General features: G+C 40.9%; 1 long non-coding RNA gene across 2 annotated transcripts in view; it reads right to left on the bottom strand.

Annotated features, from left to right (window-relative positions):
• Positions 1 to 1,068: 1,068 nt before the first annotated feature.
• Positions 1,069 to 20,621, bottom strand: part of LOC125693809 (uncharacterized) — a 35,845-nt gene continuing 16,292 nt past the window's right edge. Inside the window, exons 5-8 of one of the 2 annotated variants that reach the window (XR_007377254.1) lie at positions 13,826 to 13,964; positions 12,249 to 12,426; positions 2,346 to 2,434; positions 1,069 to 1,236 (exon numbers count right to left, since the gene is read on the bottom strand). This is a non-coding gene — a long non-coding RNA (uncharacterized LOC125693809). Of the gene's footprint in view, positions 1,237 to 2,345; positions 2,435 to 12,248; positions 12,427 to 12,718; positions 12,829 to 13,825; positions 13,965 to 20,621 lie in introns of those variants that run through there. The other variant, XR_007377255.1, reaches the window with a different exon arrangement.

Raw genomic sequence — 20,621 nt, 5'->3', positions numbered from 1 at the left:
AAGCACTTTGGGTTTACCTGGGACCCTGCTACATTTTCCCATATCAAAGATATTAATTTCAAAATCTAATTAATTCAAAATGCCCCTGCTAAAGCAAAGAGAAAAATGTAAACAAGCCCAATCGTTACTGTTACCAAAAAAGCCCCAACATATGATTGGCTGATCATGACATTTAGCTGGCGGCTTTAGAAGTCATAGGTTTCCTGCAATTTCTTGCTGTGACAGGTGTATAAGGGTAGGATCTCGCTCTGACATGTCTACAACAAAACTTCCTTGGAGTTCAATGATGCGGGAGCCCAGCTAAGGGACCTATCTTTTCTTTTTTTTTTTAATAGTCAGTATTGACTAGTCATTTTGAAATGTTTGCTTTGAAAAGGACATGCTATTTATTTTTTCTTTCCATTTAAATATCAAAAATAAAAGACCACATTCTAGCTCGAAACAATAATCCATACAATGAATAACCACCCAGCAGCATAGCAAGTTCCCTCATTCAAATGAAGAAATATTTTCAGCTCTGGAGATTAAGTAGCCACGAAGTCTGCCCCTTTATCCATCAATCCTGACAAATCCTACCGAGTCATTATAACCTAGGGAGTAAATAAAAATCTTCTAGTACATTTTTTTTTTCCACAAACATTTCAACCACTTACATGAAATGCAGCTATTCCAGGGGTTTATAGGAAGTGTACCTTATTTTCTTTGCACTGGAGGATTTCACTTTGCAGTATCCTTGCCTTCACCCCTTAAACACAACTAAATCCCATAAGTGATCCCACGATGATGCTGTTTAGCACAGTACTATTATTTTCAGTGAAGCAGCAAGAGCAGCTATGTGAGCATTTGAAAATACAGGAGTCTTGCCAGCTTGTGAGAGGAACCAAAAAATTGAGCATTTTAGAGAGGAAAAAAAAAAAAACCCAACAAGATAATATAAATAAAAAAGTGCTACTTTAAACTACTTCAGTAATTAACCTGTGTTAACATAATAAAGACTGCCTCATATACATAGATATAAGGAAATCCCTTCCTAAGGAATCAAACCCTTCTACTTACTACTATCCTCTCTGCTCTCTGCATCCTAACTGCCTTCCTGCCACCTCCTGGGGAATCTCACTGCAAGGACCTTCCCATGCGCTTCCCTTCTGGAATCACATCCATCATCCACGTCAGCCCTGGTGCGGTGAGAAAGTTCCCCGGTCCCAACACTCCTGCTTGGAGCATCTTGCTGATGGTCTGAAAAAATAAGGCTTCAGTTAAGCCATTCAAATGCAAAACAGCACAACTAGCTGTAGATTTGCAGGAAAGGGGTTCTGCCATTTACTTCAAGAGGTGCTCGGCTGCATTTACAGCACATCTCCTTATATTAAGCTTGTCTGTGAGCTCACTGGGTGGTGAAATGTTTTCAGCCTTAAGAAGTTCTCAGAGCTTATTTGAATAATATTTAATAGCAAGTCTCTTTGTTTGCTACTAGAATGAAAGATCTGAAAAAATGCCCGATTTTCTCTGTGAAACACAACCCAATTAACACTTTTAATTCCTTGGCTTCATGGATTCTCTCCTTTCTTTTCAGTAATGGTGGGTCTTTAGATCTGTGCAGCTCAATTCCGAGCTCAGCACAGAAAAAGAGTCTTCCTAATGTGGTATTTCCTAAGAATCTGAATATATTTACAGGAACTCTGTCAGTCTTGAGAACTCCTCTCTGGCTGATAGTTTCAGTCCACATCTGCTGCATGTCAGCTCTGCTGACTTGAACAGAGCTTCACCAAATCATATGTACAAAAGGCCTCTTATTCAGTGTTCCTGACTTACTTGAGGACAAGATAATCACTGTAGAGAAGATGTATCTGCCTGTCAGTATTCCTTTCCTTTCTTTAGGGTCAAAATGTTAAATATCACCTTACCTGAGACTGCCAGAGCTTAGACTTTCTACAGACTGTTTTGGAGACCACGCTTTTTGGTCAGACAATGCGATACTCCTGTTTTCAGGGATTCTTTCCATTTGGATTACACTCTCACAGCCAGAAGGATGAGATTTGGTGCGTGTATTAAATCTCACTGTAGATGACCTTTGTTAACAATCAACTAAATGAAACCATCACCATTACATCCGTTCACTCATTTTGATGATCAACCTTCCATCTTAAGACTTACTCCTAATTTTTTCTTTCCATCCTGTTTCTCCTTTTTCAGTGGATCCAATCCACCTCTACAGTGCTTTTGTCTCTGCCTATATCATCTCAGTTTCTGCCTCTGTCCTCCTTTTGTCCTCCATCACCATTTTTCGGTAAATAACACTCCTGAGACAATAATGGTGCTCTGCATTATTTACCTGCATTTCTTACCAGTTTCTTACTGTTCAGATTCCATCTTTGTGCCCACTGCCAAATGGTTTGGTCATTGTGCCACTGAGTTGAAGCAGCTCTTCATTTACCTGCATTTTCCAGAGAAGGACAAGATTAAAAAAATGATGTTTCCTTCAAAAAAGGTTCTTGAACCTCACAAGGTTTAAGAATGTGCTCTTCCAGAATGTGTACTTGATTCTCCAATATAGAAATGCTATGGTACCTAAAACTGAATTGTGATGGTTTCCTAATGTAAAGAATTATCAACAGCACTATCACTAACAGTGCATTGATGTAGAAAATAGCAATAGCTAATTCGATACGGAGAAAAAGTTTGTCGATGGGAAAAGAAAGAAAAATACATTTTATTTACCTGATCCTACAACATCGTTAGCAGTAAAAGGACAGCAAGGAAAGAAAAATCAAGTGCTGAATCATGAAAAGAGTCAGCAGATCAAGGTCTTTCTTCTGAAAAATCTTTAGCAGGGAAAAGAAGAAACAGTGGATATTATTTCCAATTATTTCTCAAATTGGAACAGGGAAAGGAAAATAAAACGCACACACACACACACAAAAATATAAAAAAAAAATCCCTGACTTGGTGCTACTGGAGTTTGTAGCTGGAAGGAAAGTCCTTGCTTATATTGAAGTAAAGTTCTGAAAATAAGCAAAGAACAGATTTATTGATTTTTGGTGAAGTCTGGGTGTAAAAAAGAGAAAGAATAAAGAAGTGCTCTTTGCCCGCTATGTCCAAATGACATCCCCAGTGGCCTTCTTAATGGTGGGGGAGGGGAGGGGGCAGGTGCCTACCCCGGCACATGGACACAACTGCCCTTAGGCTAGGGCTAATGGTATTGGCTGAGCCTGCTGTAAGCCTCTCTTTTCTAATAGCCAACTTTCTCTGTGCGAGAAGACAGACAGATATTGATTGGTCCAAATGCCCTTGAGTTGACAACATCTGAAATGAAAATCCACAAGGCTAGCACAAACTTTCTGCAAGTTCAATTTCTGGAATCTGATTATGAGGCTGGGCTGCGAAACCGTTCATACATGTAAAAGCTCTGCTTTTGTCGCAGGCTTTGTACGCGCCGTTATCGGGAGGTAAGCAAAGTCGTCAGATTTGCCAGACAGACAAATGGCAGCTTTAAGAGGCAATTCACGGGTAATAGCGTTTTCCTTAAAAAAGGAGAGGAAATTACCTCCACTGCCCCGTTTACCCACGCTGGATCTAATTCGCAAAGACACAGGTCGCATTCCCAAGCTCTAAGCGATAATTAGATATAAACAAATGAAATCAGCATCCCCTTTTCATCTGCTGCGACAAAGGGCGCTTTCAAAAGTTTCTCAGTGATGACAGAGAAAGCCTTACGCACCTGAGAGAGTTCACCTCCCTGCGAAGTTCCTTCATGCAGCGTCCAAGGTTCAGATTCACGCTGACTACAAGCAAGTCCCATTTTATTTTCTAGTGACTTTGCTGTCCTGAATTAATACACTGAAGACAGTTTGCAAGCACTAAGGATGGGGACTGGAGAATGCTGGAGGAGTTTATTTGAATCTTATTAAACATTCCTTTTCATTCTGCAAATTCCTCCTAAATCAATACATTGACGGCTATTGTATAAACCCTAAATAAAGCGTTATTAAACTGGAAGCAGGGTTCATGTCTTAGCAGGCTACTCAGAAGCGCAAAAGATACAGTCTTAAGAATCAGGCTGATGCCAGGTAAAGTACAGCTGGAATACACATTAAATTTATTCAGTCATTGATTTGTTATGTTGATCCTCCACAGCTTCATGTTTCTTTTCTCATTAATCTTAGTTAACCCTCTCAAAACAATGCCAACACTGTTGTTTGACATACTGAAGATCCAACATGCAGAGTGATGCTGCATTCATGACTATGATTCCTGCCATCAGTAGGGCTAACGTCACAGAAACAGAGAATATTTTTTGCTTATTTTTGTGTTAAACTCTAAAGGGAAAGTCCTCCCCTCAAATGGAGAAACAAAGAAGTTGCCCTGAGACAGGACATCTTGAATGATCTGGCTGCAGAGTACTAATAGATCTGCTGCAGGTCTTCTGCAGAGCAAGCAGCAAACTTCCTGATGTTTTCATCAAAAGCCATCTCCAGAAGAAAGCCACTGTAAAGGAAGGCAGAAAGCTACAAGGAACGATCTTAATTTCAAAATTAAGAGCTGTGCCTATAAGCTGCCACGCTTGGATTCAAAATGACTCTTGCTAAAATATTTCCACAATCTACCTGCAGCTCCTTCCTTTACACCCTATAGGAGCACTTCTGTAGAGAAGCTGGTCAAAGAGGAAGAGAAGAGGTCGTTTTTGGAGGAACCAACAGCAAGTGTGCATCAGTGTGCAGAGCCTCAGGAGCACAACCACTCTGCAGGAGGCGGCACTTGCCATTAAACCCCATCTTTTCCCAGGGGCCTGATCCAGGCTTAGCCCAACACTCCTGTGGACTTCAAGTTGGACAGGCAGAAACTGAAGTGCTATCATTACTAGCCATTTCTGGAAATCTTTTCTGGTCTCTCTTGTCAAGTACAATATATTTGCCACCACATGTCATGAAATGTGACAAATATCAGCTGTTCAAACTAAATGGCCTACTTCAATTGTTTCTTTTCCTGCAAAATCATAGCTGGGTTCATAGTCATTCCTGAGGGTGCAAACAATTCTTTTGCTGCACATCAGCTCTATGGGTTTTTACTTTTTCATCCTGCTTTGTTTAAAATCTGTCTTTTAATTATCAGGCTTGAACTCCTCCCTCCTGTTTTTCAACAGTGTTTGATTCCCAGCAATTCATCGTCAATACAAAAAAAAAAAAGAAACAATTTCCCAGGCTTTCATTTTGCTGATACTTATTTATAGGCAGTAGGAGATCAGGACACAGATGGAGAATGCACGTCCACATTCATATACATGGTAGTTGCTCTTAGCATCAAAGGGGAAGTGTTTTTAGCTGAGGACAGAGTATGGAGTAAATATTAACAGCAAACGTGAGTCTTGTTTCTGTAAATCCATCCCTTGAAACTGTTTCTTCCTTCACTACCAGTCTTTCAAATCTTTTGTCTTTTCAAATAGCTGTGATAATATTAAAACCATGCTTCACGGTAAACAGCATTTTTGGGATTTTCCTAAGAGATGTGGCTTTGGATAAGAAAGTGCAATTGAGTTAAAGCAGTAGGAGAGCCCGGAGTCCGTGGGGTTTGTTGTGATCAGTTGACCACTTCCCAGTAGGCATCTCCGCAGTCGCTGAGAATTACTAAACACCATTTCAAGGAATATAGGTAATTCATTCAACCAAAAAAAAACCCAAACAAAATAACCCCAGCATAAAATACATTTTAAAAAACCCTACTGGCTTCTGAAAAGTGGAAATCTGTCGAGCTTGCTTTGAATCATTCCTGGTGTACCCAGCTAAGTGAAAGTCAGATGGACAAAATTTCTTCATGTGTGCGTGGATTACAAAATCAGTATTTCTGTAAGTACTGAAATATTTTCTAGTTAGAGAAAAGTCAAAGCTGGTTTTATTTTCCCCAAAATACATAGAACATATCACTTCTTTCATGCACGGATGTCACAGCACTTTAGGGAGTAAATAAGAATTCGCTATTTGACACAACAATTCGGAACAGACACTGAAGCTGGAGCACTTCCTTGCTGTCAGATAAAAGCGTGACAGGTTTGCCCTGCATTAAGCATGGCTCTCTGTGGCCTGACTGTGATTTTTGCTGGATTGCCAACAAAAACTTCTTAATCCCCGCCACATTTTCTCCTAATTTTTCATGCTGACTTGAAGCGAGCCGATAGGAGCCAGGACAAACAGCTGAGGAGCCCTCAGGTACAGCTCGCACCATTCTCACTCCCCTGTCTTCTCACTTAAAGAGTCTCTGAAATAACAGCAAAAACAAACAAAAAAACCCTCTTAAAAATTACTCTGCGGGGCTTCCATTGCCACTACCGACACGTAAATGCAGTTATATATGCCCATACAGATGCCACACGCTTTCCTAAAATACCAGGGCATGCAAAATGGACTGAGCACTCTCTGCTCTTATTTTTACCATTATTGCACTTCTAAGACAATACCGTGCTACCTCTACAAAGAACGATAGGGCAGGCAGGCTGGAGTAGCTGCAGGGGATCCTATGCCTGTTGACTGCCAAAGCTGCTTACTACTTAACAACTGATCAACTGGCCCCCAAGGCAACAGCTTAACAAGCCCCAGTAGAAGTGGACTCAAGATTTCTTCCTCAGCAAAGAAAATGAAACCATTTACCAGGTATGACCAATATCTAGGAATCAAGGCTAGCCACACCAACAGCACTTCAGCTCCTGAGCTCTTTAGGAACAGCAAGGTATTTTCAGTCTGAATTCCTAAAGCCGAGCATGGATTACTGATATCACAGCAGGTTGGGGGGGACTGCTGTCCACACCGTTCCCCTGACCCCAAGGCCAGGAGGGCATTTCGGGGCAGAGCTGTGCCTATGTGTCTCTCAGCAGAGAGACAGAAAGGGGGGATTCGGCGCCGCAACGCGGCCGTTCCTCTGGGGTGAGATGTGGCAGCTGTTTACCAGCGCAAAGCAATTCTGCGCGGCAGTTCTGGAGAGGAAATGAAGAATGCTGTACTCGGCTGGAACTACAGGGGGGATTGTAGGGAGGCAGAATTTAATTACCCTAGCTGGATTTTGGCCAGGACACCAGGGCTCACACCTCTGCTCTCACAAAAAGTGCCAAGGGGTCTTTAATAGCAACAAACAGTCAAGATTTGGGGGTAGTGTTTCACCTCAATGACAGTGTCCTCAATAACATATTCTCCTTCACAGAGTGCTAACAAGACTTTACCCAAAAGTCATTGGCTTTGCAGTTCTGAAGCAGAGATACTGTGAAGGACAACTTTTCATGTGAAATTTCTGTTTATCTCAGGGCCTTCTAGGGAAAATAGCTTTCTAACACTTCTTCAGGGCCACTGCAGGAAATGAAAGCAGTGTTTGCCATTTTCAGGTGGGGTAGGCCTCAGAGACTGGCACCTAATATATCCAGATTAGCTGTATCAGCCTCATAATCTACCCATAGCCCAACACATTTCCTAAAGCACCTACACCCCAGTTCTTCCACCCCTCAAGTCAGCAACATTCTTCTTATGAGAATTTTTTTGGTGTGTTGCAAAAGGGAATGTAAAGGTGGAAGAGGGTTGGTATTTCTCAATTTATTTCTTTTTAGAGTTTTAATCCCGCAGCCACCAGGAGAGGTGCGAAGAAAACCTGCAAGGACAAACTGCATTTGCAAATTGGAGTGATCTGTTGACAGCCCTGCATCCTGCACACAGATTTATTAGCATATGTTACTCAGTGTGTTTCGTGCAGCATTATTGCATGAGTAAGCAAGAGTCCTCTACTTCAGATCTGCTCTCTGTTTTCTACCATTTCTTACTTAGCCCTGCTCTCCAAATCAAGCCTGCAGCTTTTATAACGGAGTTCTTCCTGCTCTTCATTTCTAGATCATTATTCACCATCTCCCTTTATGAAGTGAACTAAAGAACTTGACAATAACGAGTCTGCAGACTGCTGAAACGTCTGTATTAAGTTAACCAGTAAGTGTCACATCATTTCTCTCTATTTTCTACTCGTAACAAACCTCTTTGTGCTAAGATTGGAGCAAGAGCTGATTTTGATTCTGTGCCTCCATGCTGCCTTCTACAGAAGTACTCATAAACACTTTTTGTGAAAATCAAATAGTTACTAACAATGTTCATAATGAACAAGATACCAATACTGCAAGCCCAGACTCTTCCATTAACAAAACCTTCTTCAAAATAGTGAGGTTTCAAAATTTTAAGTCAAAAATGCTTGTAATGACTTCTGAGAAGGTCTTCTTGAGGACTTCTGAGTCCTCAAGAAGGGAAAACCACATAGCTCTGAGGCTCTAAGCTCTTGGGAAGTATTCTGCCATGCTTCAGAGGCAGCTTTTTGTTGTTCTCCTTACACATGTTCAAACTTATGTATCCTAATCAAGTAGTAATCCTTATCCAAACACTCAACCTGCAAGGGAAATGTAAGGATCTTTAGGACCCTTCTCGATGGGTTCCAGTAAGTAAAAATAGAGCTTCAAAAGCAAGAAACTTGTTTTATATTATACTCAGTATCACATTCAACACATGAGAAAATGGATGAGATGCTACGTACTGACCCCCTTTTGGAAAGTGATGTGACAAGCACTAAGTATTAGATTGTTAGACAGCTGGGGGAAACATTGTGAGATCTCTTGAATTCTGTACACACAAGCTCAGTGAAAGAAGGACAAAAAGTCTTACTCAACAGAAGTATGAATAAAATCTTTAAATTCTAAGCATGGCTGCACAGTGATGCTGTACCACCATGTGAAATGTGAGCTGCACGTCTGCCTGCACCAAGAGGATTTCAATATCACAAGTCTTAATGATTTCTATTGCCTCATTGTAGAATCCTCTGAAAGAAAACACAGGACTGGATCAATGCAGTCATTGACTGACTCTGTGTATGTATAACTGATGCACATTAATATGGTCTGTATTCAACTGGAGTGCTCCTCAGAATTGAGACTAGAAGTATAACAATGCAACATTCACCTTAACCTGAGCAACAGCTGAATTGACTTTTCCAGCTCTGTTTTCAAGTAAAAACTGCTGGCTCCATTGCAAGGCAGTGTTGCAAGACCCCAAGCACCCCTCCCATAAAATGTAGTGAATCTCTGGGTGAATTAACCCCACTATACAAACCTTCACAGAATGCATCTGCACCATTTAAAAGTACTTTGCACTTCTAAAGCACCTCAGCAGAGTACACTGATCTATAGGTGCTTTATATAAACTTTTAAACCTCACAGGAGATGGTGTGAGATAGGAATCAATATTCACAGTTTATAGACAAGCAAGCAGATTAAACAACATACCAAAGGCTACAGATTTTTGTACCACGTGGCCACAAAACTGCAATGCTACTCCATTGCTGGAATGCATACAGGATAGCTTCCTAAGCTATAAAATTCATCCTCCTCTCAGGTAGCATGAACCTGCCCATAGCATGTAACTGCTCTCCAACTTTCCAGCCTGCTTCTTTTCATCTGTTTGTTTTACTGACCCTCTGTCTCACCTCTGTAACGTGGAAACCCAGACAGACCATCAAGTCCTGCTTTCTGACATGGCAGAGCGTGGGGATTAGAGAATAACAGTTCAGCCTGTAAAAGTAAATTACACATACTGTACACGCCATAGTGCATTTTATGTGCTGCAGAAGAGATCTTGTCTGTGCAGCTGAGGGTTGAACAGGGTCCTAGGTGTTACGTTGTTTATTTCGATGGAAAAGTGACCAGACGGAGGAAATCCCTATGACCAATAAAATTAACACCACAGTTCACTGGTACCCAGAGGGCAAGCAAGCCTGGGGGATGGATACCTGACAAGGAAAGCTCCATCAAGCCAAGATAATTACTCAGAGTAAACAAATACAGAATCTCAAACACAACTGTGAATAGAAGTGAAATGCTAAGCGTCCTCCTTGTGAGTGCTCCTCTTGAAGTTAGATTCGTTCATTGTTTGGTCCATTTCTACATTCTTGTGCACAGAAAAACAAGGAAAAGCTGCTTCTGTGCCAGGGGACTATTTGTAAAGAGCAAGGAGAGTAAATGTACAGAGAATGCTTAACCTTTGAATATCCAGAATACAGAAAATGCAATTGAAAATTGTGCTTCCATGTGATTGAGGCACAGCTTTGGAAATTCTAGTTTGGTATGTTTCAAAAGTAAAACCTTCCTTTCCAACGGGCTGAGGGAGTAAATTGGCAGGGTGATAAAGACTGCCATTGCCTGTGGAACAGCTACTAACAAAGGTACTGCTACAGAATGTTGTCTTTGGTGTACTTCTGCACTGATTGATTATGTCCTTTAACAAATAATTAATATGTACATGCATCAAAATTATTTTAAGCTTTGAATATGAAAAATCTGGTTTTTTGGTTTTTGTTTTTTTTTTTTTTTTTTTTTTTTTTGTGCTTGCTTCTCCTTTATTGACACTAATAATTCTCATGTCACCTTTGGAAACCAGATCAATCGTGGGAGTCATTTCTGCCATTTGGGGTTATTCAGGAATTTAAAGCAGAGATCATTGCTTTGTGGTGCAACGCCACACAAGATGTGCCAGGTTTAAGCAAAAATATGGGCCCTAACTGTGACTTCTATAAGACAAATGCAAACTTTCCCCACATTCACATACCTAGCACACGGTCACCACAACTCCTTGGGGTATCATGTTTGCACGTAGGTACTCTTAGCCAGAGATTTATCTAGTATCACAGCTACAAACATCAGTTTCATTTTTCTTTCAGAAGAACATGAAGGAATCATTTTTAATAATCTCAGCTATCAAGCTTTTTAAATTATTATTATTATTTAGGTTTTTTAAATCTTCTCCCTCCCCTTGATCTTCTACTTGGTGTAATCTCAGAAATTCTTGGCAGCCATTTGGCAGTTATTAGCAACACTCAAATGAGACAAAATGTTATCACACACACATACACAATTACAGTATCTACAAGGCTGAAACAGAGCTAAAAAATATACATTTAGAATTCAGTATCTAGGTATTTATATGTACGTTTGTGCTTTTGCCTCTGTGTCTTACTTCACAATGAAAAATTTTGGAAATACTTGTTAGGTTGTCTAGACTGAGGTTAGATACCTTGAAACCTTTTTGAAGGTATTAACTCTAGCCACCAAAATGGAGTTCACAAGTATTTTCATGTCTAGGAGTATCCACAATTTTTTCTTTTCCAGTGAAAGAATTTCGCTTAACATCATGGGTCAATCAAGTGTCTTAGTCTCAGGAGAAAGTGGAAGAAATCACTTGAAAATGGCTGGAAAAAATCTTAGTTCCAGAAGGAGTTTCGAAAAGGTGGACTCAAGGTCAGCAAAGTGCTAAACGCTGTTCCCGACTCTTGCCAATCCCTTGGTGCTCCCGTTCATACAGCAAGTTGATTAGAACAAGCAGAGCTGGCTGCCTGAAAGATGCCCTGTAATTGGCCACAGTGCATCTGTTAGACTTGTAAAAATAAGGCATATCTTATGGAGAAGGAAGGCATACATCGTTATGTTTTAGAAGAGGAAGAGCGTATGGCCTGTGTATTAAAAGATATAAATATATAAGCTGTGACTCAAGTCATCAAGATTCACAAATATGTGGGTTTTTTTTTTAATCCTTCTGTTTCCCTTAAATATCTGGAAAATGATGCAACTTATTTGCCTTGTCGAAGTAGATGGCGGCCTTTATATGACAAAGCTATTTTTCCAAAGAGAATTCAACCATAGAACAGAGCCATTTCTGAGCTCTGTTAATCTTACTCTGTTAAGTTTGGATGCATAAAGTACAATGATCAAATTGTAATGGATGACATAGTATTTTGGAGGTGACTCTCCTATCCAGAAAGCAAATACTGCTATTGACCTGAATTCCAATAAACTGACATTATTATGTGCCAACAATCATTTTTATATTAAGAATTAGCTAGTACATGCAGAATTGATTATAAAAGCCAAATGCTCTTGGGATCCCCTACACTGAAAATAAACCCAACAAGCTCCCAGGAAAGCCAAACAAACTGTACAATATATTTGTTACTTCTTCATAATGTTGTCTGAATTTCACAAGAAACTTTATCTTGTCTCTAACAGAAAAAAAACCCAGCAATCTAATGCCCACCCCTTTAACAGCACTAAAGGTCACCAAAACTGCAAATGTTCAGGCAATAACTCTGTTCCAAATGTACTTGTGCAAAATTTATTTTTCCATGCTCTACTGGAGCTTCTGTATTTCTATAGATTTTCTATTTAATAAGGTTTTTTAAAACTGTAAAGTTACCTGTAAATTTTGTAGTTTGTATGAATTTCTTCTGAAAAAGCATGAATTACTGTGCTGGAATTCCATGTCTGTTCATGCAGAAGGCCAGACTGGATGACCATAATAGTAGGTCTTAATATCTATCAGTCAATTAATATAAGAATCTGATACAGCGTAGAGGCTCCTTTTCATAGATTCACTAGAGATTAAACACAAATGCAAAATTTTTAATTATTTTAACATTTGATATTTGTAAAGCATGTTACCCCAAAATCAAACCACGACTGGTAAAAACATTTAATTTCACTAATTACTAGTAAAATTACACTATTAGTTCAGACAGGTCTGAAATGCTTTTGGTTAGTGTTAAAAACTGACTCTGTTTATCATCCCTCTGGGCTGCAGCACTCAGGAACATTTCCCATTTCTACCAAGGAAAATACCAATGCATTCACCTGCAACAGAGGCACCACCAACCTGTGCCTTGTGATCCCAGAAGCGTTTCCAAAGAGTTGAAGAGTAATGAACATGATCATGAAGAATGCAAGGACCTTTCAGAAGAGCGACCACGGAGTTTATTTGTATAAGCTGAAGAAGTTCCCTAAAATGCCCTCGAAAGAAAAACTCTAAATCAATAAAACAGCTGTCAGTGACAACATGCCTACAAAGCCAGTGCTACACTCAAATAGAAGGAAGCAATTCTCCAACACACCACCAACAGAAGGTATTCTGATTATTGACTGCTGAGGACCTGACAGCTTTTCAGTACCGTGACTCACAAGGAGGTTCTAGGACCAAGAGAACCCCATTTTCTTTAGGTGCCCATTTCCTTGTGGTTGGGGTTAGAGTCAGGCTTATGGTTAGACACCAATACTCCTTCAATCTATTTTCCTAGCCGCATCTGATCATTTCTTCAGGAAAATCATTCTGCAATTGCAAAGAATTTTTTTTTTTTTTTGGATGTGGTCTCACAGCAAAGCAAGCCAAGAAATAGAAGACTGTAATTGTCTGCAGGGAAGCAGAGTGTTGTTCTAAAATGAGGCATTTGCAAACATCAGTGTTAAGTTTCACTTCCAGTTATTAAAGTGAGAGTGATCTCAATAAGCGGAGGTAGCATTATGTTGTTCTCATTTGCTTTTATTCTACATTTTCATCATGACAGTAAAAACAGTTCTCTGGAATTGTTCTAGCTCTGCATATCCGGAAGTAGTAAGGTGAAAAACAGCAGAAAAAAAAATAACATTCAGCCTCGCAATGTGTTACTGAACACTGTGATAAAAACTGGCTTTTATTTCAACAAGTTCACGTATTTAAGGATCACACATTCTGGATGCATAAATCATTCTTATGCTCCGAGTCTCACTTATGCAGGAAGGCAGCCTGCTAAAGCCCTGTTTTGAATGCACATTGGGATAAAAATGAGTGCCTTTGCTTTAACACAAAGAATTCAACAGCCCCTGGTCCTGCTCAGAGCCCATTACTGCCTGAGTTGCTGGCTCCAGCTCAGGTGAGCAAGATACGGAGAGATAATTAATTTATACCTATTTAGAACTGATACTGTGGCAAATCTCGAACGTAAGATTCAGACGTAACCTTACCTGGAGAACTTCTCCCTGCAGAGATATCAGAAGAGAAACACACAGGCTGGTAGAAAGGTGTAGTCAAATGCAAAGTGCTCTTCAGGCTGGTGGTTCTCATCTCTTCTAATCTCCCTCTCTTGATTAACAGTAAGGGCTTCTGCAAAGGACAATTGACACGGTACTATAGGTCATTTTCCGGTCCCAACCTTGACACAGTAATCAGATACATGGCATGCTTAATAGAGGTCAGTTAATGCAAAGATTAAAATTAACTGGAAGTCAATAAGGGAATAATAAAGGGAAATGATCATCCTGTTGCTCCTACTTTGAAAGAGTAAACCTTACATTGCAGGCCAGTAGTAAAAAATGTAGTCACAAGTGATCCGATAGGCCTTCATAAGCCCTCCAGCAAACAATTTAATGATTTCAGGTACCTTTTAAACTAAGTGGCCAATCACTGTTAAATCCTTTGGTATTCGTTGTAATAACATTGATCATGATGAACTCTTTTGGTATTAATGTGGATGTAATATATACCTTTTTAATTATAGAACAAGAAAATCCAATTACCCCTTTGCCTCATCAAAGTTCTTTGCTAGCTGTGACTATTTAAACATACATTATGAAACATTCAAGCAGAGAGATTTTTGTGCAAAGCAAGGGTTAGATCCTGCTGTCTACCAACCATGGGTGTTTCAGTGCCAAGCACCCCAAAAGGTGCGTGGTCCGTAGCAGCATCAGGCCTCCATAGCACATGGGAAGATGGAGGGCATAAGAAGCAGCTTCAGGGGGATGCTGATTGAAAGGGCAGAAAGCATTTGTTTATATAATGGAATGGAAGGTGTTCTGAATAGTTAATGTGGTTGGTTAGGACACAGTTTGTTCTGCAAGAAAGGATGCTTAGGGACATGATTCAGTGGTGGGTTGGTGGGGTTGCACGGTTAGGTTGTGGTTGGACTTGATTATCTTGAAGGTCTTTTCCAACCTGAGCAATTCTATGATTCAGATTCTATTCTATGATATATTGAGTGTATTGGTGTTGTTTTATTCCATGTGCCATGGGCATAACGCTCGATGTTTTTGACCTGGCTGCAGGAAACCATCTGTGTTCCAGCCCAGGTCAGTGGGAAGCAGCAGCTCACATCCTGGATGACACAAACCCAAAACACAGCCCAGCAGCCCACATGAACTTATCCATCTTCCTGGACAGTGATCTGCTCAACCACCTACCTTGCTGTGTGGGCAGGGACTACTTACATGTGTAAGACTACCAGGACTCCCCTCTCAATCAATAACCAGAAAGAAATACCCAGAGAAAAAAACATATAGATATTCCTTCCCAAGAGATTGATTGCTGTTTTGTTATTCAGTTCCTACTTTTGGGAAAATTGGCAAGCTGAGCACAGAGTTCAAGATGTAACTGTTGGGAAATAGGAGCAAAAAAATATAAAGTTCTGGAATTAAACAACTCCTTTTTCAGTTGATCCTCTACTGTAAATAAATCTAGCTTCAGAAATGTATAATTATACCATGTATCACTCAAGTTCCCAGACACCGTGCAATCAACCTTTTTGAAGCATCAGATCACTCCACACCTAATGATTACTCTTTTTAGTTGATTAAAAAAACATAGGGGTTTGTTGAAATACATTCAGAATTGTCCTTTCCTAGCAACTGGCCAATCAAAACTCAACTCTGAGAATTTATATTTTCATGTTTTGTGACCAACCTATTATTTCAGTCCCATAGAAGCAATATTCACCAGATCAGGCCCAGTAGAACTTTTTGCTTCGTGGAGTCCCCAGGGCAGAGTATGAAATATTGCAGGAATCTGCTATGGAAATGAGCTGTTTGGTATTTTCTCTTTGTTCAGTTCAAAACCAATCCAGAATCAAGCAAACAGGAAAGTATCATGGCACCAGTAGATTAACCTAATTAGTATAATTGTCCAAAATGGCAAGTTGTGATGGAGGAGGCAAAACACACTGCCTGTAGGTAGGTATGCTATCTGGCTGGGGATCGAGTGAGATGTGTCCTGTGATACAAACAAACCTGAATATATAATGTATTACCTTAACATACCTAAACAATATATGCTTTTACAGCAGAAAGGCTTTTAATCACATCTGACTGTAATGTGCAACTTATCACTGAACATTTATGAGCTCCTTTGCAGTTAGAACCCACGAATCTCAAAAGCAGCATCCAGTACCACATTGTCACAATGCTTTAGTACTCCATGAGGCAGTATAGGATTAATAAAGATATTTTCAACGTAGAAAACCTAGTTCTTTCTTTAAAAATTACATTCTATATTCTTTTCCTAAAGATTATTTGAATAAAGCCTCATTACTCACAGTCCAAAGAAGTTCATTAGGAGGAGATCACTTTGGAAAGCATTCAGCTAACTAGCCTTTCTTCTCAGCAGTGAATTACATTAGCTACTTCCTAGTTATTTAAATCTTGAAATAAAAGATGTAAACGCTACAGTGACATCTTAAGATCATTGGTAAGGCAGGTCTTGCATGCACAAAAATGCCCAGCTGGTCTGGAGATAAAACAGATTGATAATTAGTTGCAAAATGTAACATTTCATCAGGAATATTTTGAGTAATCCAATTTATCTTTGTCAGATATGCGGCTTTTTTTTTTTTTCTTTTCTTTTCTTTTTTTTTTTTCCTTCGGAGACTCTTTGTTCTTTAACATAATATTATAATTCCAGCCTCCTAATTAAAGCGCCGGTCGGCCGGCCCTGCCTTGGTGCCCTGCCGTGGATGGTAGGCTGGCGGAGAAGGTGCGTGCCCCGAACCACGCGCACCCGCTGCCTCCACCGCCCCGCGGAGCCGGAGCCGGTGTGATACCAGGAGATCAAAGCTGGCTGGGTGGCAGGGAGGAGGCCTGGCTCTGCGTCTGGGCTGCGTGAGAGGGGCTGGTGCGCAGCAGCTGGGATTGCTGCTTCTTTGCGCTCTCAAAGCCCGGCAGTATGGGATCCTACCGCCACGGGTTTTCTAATTAACTGATGGAAATGCGCTGTCCCTTTTGGCTGCCTGCAGCGGGGCTGGGGTCCCGTGGGATGCGCCTCAGCTGGGATGTCCCCCTCCAGTGGGAGAGGGCTGTCTGGGTCTGCCAATGCCCTCTCCAAAATGCCCACTGGTCATCTTGGCCCCAACCTTTAGTCCCAGAGCAGCAAAGGATGCTCCCTAAGCAAACACTGCTCTTTGATGCACCATAGATGTAGCAAAGACATGGAGGAGTTCTGCACAGGTTCTCCCAGAGCCACCAAGTGCCTGTTGGGAAGCCCTGCCTGGCTCATTTCTCAGCCATGAACTGCAAGTGACAGAGAACAGCTTGCAAATGCCAGGATGCATTTTCAGCCACATTTTAGCAATGCTGTTTTCTCAGAAGCAATCCAACAACCAAATATCTCACCTGCCATAAACAAAGCTGAAAGGTATTCTGTCTTCTCTTACAAACAGTGCGAAATTTCCCTCCATGAGGGCCCATGTATTGCACAATGCTTGTGACCTGCAACAAGAACTCACACCCATCTCGTGCTCTCGGCTATTCCTTGTACAATTCCTAAAACAAACTCTTTTGCACAGACAAGATTGTGACTTTCCTAATTTTAACACATATTTATGAAAATAAAATTAATCTGGGGACCTAGATTAAAGGTTTCTTGCTCATTCTTTCCCAAACTACCTTCAAGAAGATGGAAGTCATGTAGCCTTATCGGGCTGCACCTCTGATATGATAATGATAGCTGTACCTCCCAGAAAGTAGGTCACAGTAATTCTTCATAGCAGTTTTTGTAACCTACTCAGGGACTACAAGGCCAGCTATTTTAAAGATAATTCTGAATTTCTTTAATAAGATTTTATTGGATTCAGATAATTGATCCGATTATTGAAACCTGGGGAAAGTGCTATTGACCTGAATATATAAATCAGTAGTTCTCTTTCTTAAATGAATGTAGGTCATTAAATACGTATTGCCTCTGCTTAGTGTTAGGAAAGGTGCCCTCTGCAGACCCAACAAAGGGGCGCAGGTCTCACACCCAGACAAGTCCCATAGCCCATCCTGTGTCTGCCCACAGTCTCCCAGTCACACGGGCAGCTCCTTCCACTCTAATTCACCACAGACTGGGGGACTCAATGCCTGAACCAAGCTCATTAGAACTGGTTTCATTTATGACAATGAGAATCGTGGGTTTTGCTTTCTTTAAATCCTTTCTCATTTATAGTTTTTGTAAGCAACACCAGATGTCCAAACCTCCACAGCTCCTTGTCATCTTGTTTCCTGTACTCCATCTATTTCTGGCAATTCAATGCTAGAAAAACACACTTTCTTTTCCACCTCGCTCTTTGCTTACTTTCTGTACTCATATCTATGAGATTTTTCTCCATCATTTTTGAGATATTTATTTCTGCAGAATCTAGCCCTATCATCCTTTCACCTGCATGACGCTCTGTAGCCTTGAACACACAGACAAAGGCTTTGCCTAGGCAGTGTGGATGGAAAAATCCCATTTCTCCACTTCTTGCAGTTTATCAAGTCCCGGTGTGGAGTGACCGGATGCTCTGATTGCCTGGGTACGCCCTGCTGACCAAGCCATTGCTCACCCTATTTCCTTGCTTTAATGCAATGCACTTGATTAGATCTCACACACCAGATACAGCACTGATGGCCATGATAGAAATACGCACAGAGACAGAAAGCTGGAACATCCTCATTCCCACTGGTCATATATAACGTTACTGAAATTATTTGTACAGCGTGCCAGGGACATGCCTCTATCATCCTGGATCAGTTCCTGATGACTGACCTTCTGCAGGAGTGGTGGATTGCATTCATGAGGCCTCAGAAAGAAAGACACAATTTTTTTTTCCAACTATAATCAGCTGCATAGTTGTAGAAACAAAACCTTTCTTTGACCTTAATAACCTCACATTTAATTTCGCTATGCAGGGAAACTTTTTGTTTGACTTGAATTTTGCTTTTTACGTAATCTTTTTCTCTCTTGCATACTCCAGGCACCACTTGTGCTGCCCTAAGTGTTTTCTCTTCTGTCCTGAAGCAAAAGTCTATCTCCAAATGCTACCACCTCAGCTCCAAGCCGATGGCAGTAATACCCATCCTTCTGTAACCGACCCCTTGGAATCATTTGAAGCACTGAAACGACAAGACCGTCCATGTGGGAAAGGGCACAAGACATCAAATATTGAGCAACTATGGAGTTTAAAACAAAGGGAATGAGCATGGCTTGTATTGCATATCATTGGATTATGTTCTCGAAACTGTGCACAGGTCTCCTCCATCCCTGGTGCCTGGCTCTACTCAAGAATACCCCTAAAGACCACTTGGGAAGAATGGCCATTCTGACCTCACAACCCTGACAGCTCCCAGGGCTTTCCTCTTTTCCTCAATAACCAATCTGTTCAGCAGTGCTTTGCTGTGATTTCCCCTTTGCTGCCACTGTTTATTTTGCTATGGAATTACATGCTCTAATTGTGTAAATAAACAGTCAGAAACCAAGCCAAACCGCTGGGCATCCTGAGGGCTTTCCCTTCCCTGCAGACTCACTGCCCATTTCCAGGTTCCCACTATCTTTGCTTTTCTCCTTTTGTTCCTTCTTGTACTGCCTAGAGGGGAGAATTTGTCACCAAGCGTGAGGAACGCTCCAACTCCTGAGAAAATCATAAACAGGATGCAGTCCCTCATGAAAGAGGGGAAAACAAATGTGCGGAAGGCAAAATCCACCATCTTTATTTATTTTCCGTCGAAAAGCTGATTGCACTCATCCTCAGAATCATCAAAAATGCCTCAAAGTGTTGCAAAGCACACAGGTGCTTGGGCCAACCCCTGGGACTCACAGCCAGCTTTATCACCTGCACTCAGTGCCAATGGACATGATGACCCTACCTGCTCAGTCAAAGGAAGCACCAGGTAGGGGTGCAGGTCCCCATCTCTAAGGAAGGGAACAACACACAAACACGGCCCAGGATATCTTTTCCAAGACATCGTCAGGTAAGATGTGAGAAAAGCGACTTCCCACAGGGTCATGTTTTGTTTCTAAAGCCTTTGAGAAAAAAAATGACTTGGGAAGAGCCCTGTAGCATTCAATAGATGCAACTCCTTAACGCATCTAAATAAAGTATGGATAATTCCTATAGGCATTGTTTTAAAAGAAACAAACAAGAAACCACACCAAGCCAACTGAATATAAATGATAATCTTACCTGGAATCTGTATTAAAAAATAATAATAAAAAAAAAAACAATTGAAAAAAAAAAATTTCTACAGTAAGATAAAACCCTCGATTAAATTTTACAGTCTGGTATAACAGCACTGCATAAAGGTTGTTATTTTCTATTAACAATCTTCTTTTTCTTTAGGGCTCTCACTAGCTCAGCAGGGTTTTTCTCAGACCTGATTTAAGACAGCCAGAGCTCAGCCCGAGCCAGCGAGGCAGATCTCCTGAAAGCCAAGGGAACCCCTGGGTCAGAGCAGGAGCACAGGCACGGCACAGGCGATCGTTTTCCCTTTCCCTATTCCCAGTCAGACAGCACAAGGACACAAAGAAGCTGGCCCTGGCTGTGGCAGCTCCCACGGGAAAAAGCAGTTTGCCCAATGTTAGATCAACTTAGAAAATGCAATAAAATGCTGGTAGCATCTTCTACAAATAGTGGCGTCCAACCAGGATATAGAAAAAAAGAAATAAATACCCAAATGGGAAGATAGATGGGAAAAAAAAAAAAAGATGAGAAATTGCAGAGGATGGATGAAATGGTGAGGAGGCAGCAAACACACAGTC

The sequence above is a fragment of the Lagopus muta genome, chromosome 5 (assembly GCF_023343835.1).
Source record: "Lagopus muta isolate bLagMut1 chromosome 5, bLagMut1 primary, whole genome shotgun sequence".
Taxonomy (NCBI): Eukaryota; Metazoa; Chordata; class Aves; order Galliformes; family Phasianidae; genus Lagopus; species Lagopus muta.
Note: the sequence above shows the minus strand (reverse complement) of the source record. Positions and strands in the feature narration are given on the sequence as shown.